The sequence below is a fragment of the Morone saxatilis genome, unplaced genomic scaffold (genome assembly GCF_004916995.1).
Source record: "Morone saxatilis isolate NCDOM2014 unplaced genomic scaffold, NCSU_SB_2.0 Contig12, whole genome shotgun sequence".
Taxonomy (NCBI): Eukaryota; Metazoa; Chordata; class Actinopteri; family Moronidae; genus Morone; species Morone saxatilis.
In genome coordinates, this window is record NW_023339674.1 from 27,270,752 (window position 1) to 27,271,998 (window position 1,247).

Below are 1,247 nucleotides of genomic sequence, written 5' to 3' on the forward strand. Positions count from 1 at the left end.
TGATGAATTGGCACTATACAAATAAAATTGAATTGAATTGAATTGAATTCATATGTACTGATTCGTCGGGGCTATTACCAACCAAATCCATTTGAACCACTGGCAGTAAATTTAAAAGGTGAACAGTTATCATAACCAGTACAATGCAACACAAACAAAGAATTAAGCATGGGAGACATTCAGAAAACCAAAGTGGTGTAGAAAGAGTGTTCTTAAAAAGAAGTAATTGATTCCACTCTGGAAACTGGATTGTTTTATTATATATAATGTACAAAAATAGTGGTCGGAAGGCATTTTAGAGCACATTGTCAAAAATTCTGAATATATTTAAGATAATACAGTACCATGACAGACATGAAGACTATGAACATTTCTTATATGAGGTTGTTCTCTTTAAATTTTCAACTGCTCATGGAAGAATCCTGCCTTCTATATGAGTGGTGTGCCATACAGTACAGGTTAGAGTCCTTGTGTAAGGCATGGTATTGAGGCAGGCGCCAGCCACAGAACGCGCTGTGTGATGGTTCCTGGCAGTATATGGAGCAGGACAGGCCACAGTGCAGTCTCATCCAGACACAGCTGTAGTCAGGTCATGTAGACCAGTGGTTCTCAACCTTGGTGCCATGACCCCCAAACTGATTCACATCAGGTAACTGACCTGTATGTGATTAGATGTATTCTCAAGGATCCTCATCTGATCCATAACAGTCTATGCAGCTTGGCAGATTAACATTAAAAAGTGTGAAACCTATGGACAGAATAGTCATTCTTATACATTATCTCTTTGAATGAAATAGAAGTGAAATTAAAATATTCCCCATTTTTCCGGGGACCCCCTGGATCTCCCTCTTGGACTTTGGACTCAGTTGAGAACCACTGATGTAGGTGACCCCCTTCTTAGTAACACTTTATTTGAAGCTTTGCTCATGAGGGATTAGGAGGCATCAGAATTACATTTTAGGTCTACACTTAATGGTTGTAATTGATGTAGTGGTCAATTAAAATACGGGTCATCTCTTTTAGAGTGTAAACTGGTGTATGTGGAGTATTTTGTGTATGTGTACCTTGTCAAATATTTTAGAAAACTTAGTAGTTGTGACTAAATCAGTAAATTGGATATTACTCTTTCCACTTCTGGTTTCACTCTATGGAGTCTGGAGTGTGCCAAGAAAAATGATAACTGTACTTATATAGTGCCTTCCTAGTCTTTCGACCACTCAATGCGCTGGATTCTTGCAAATGCCATT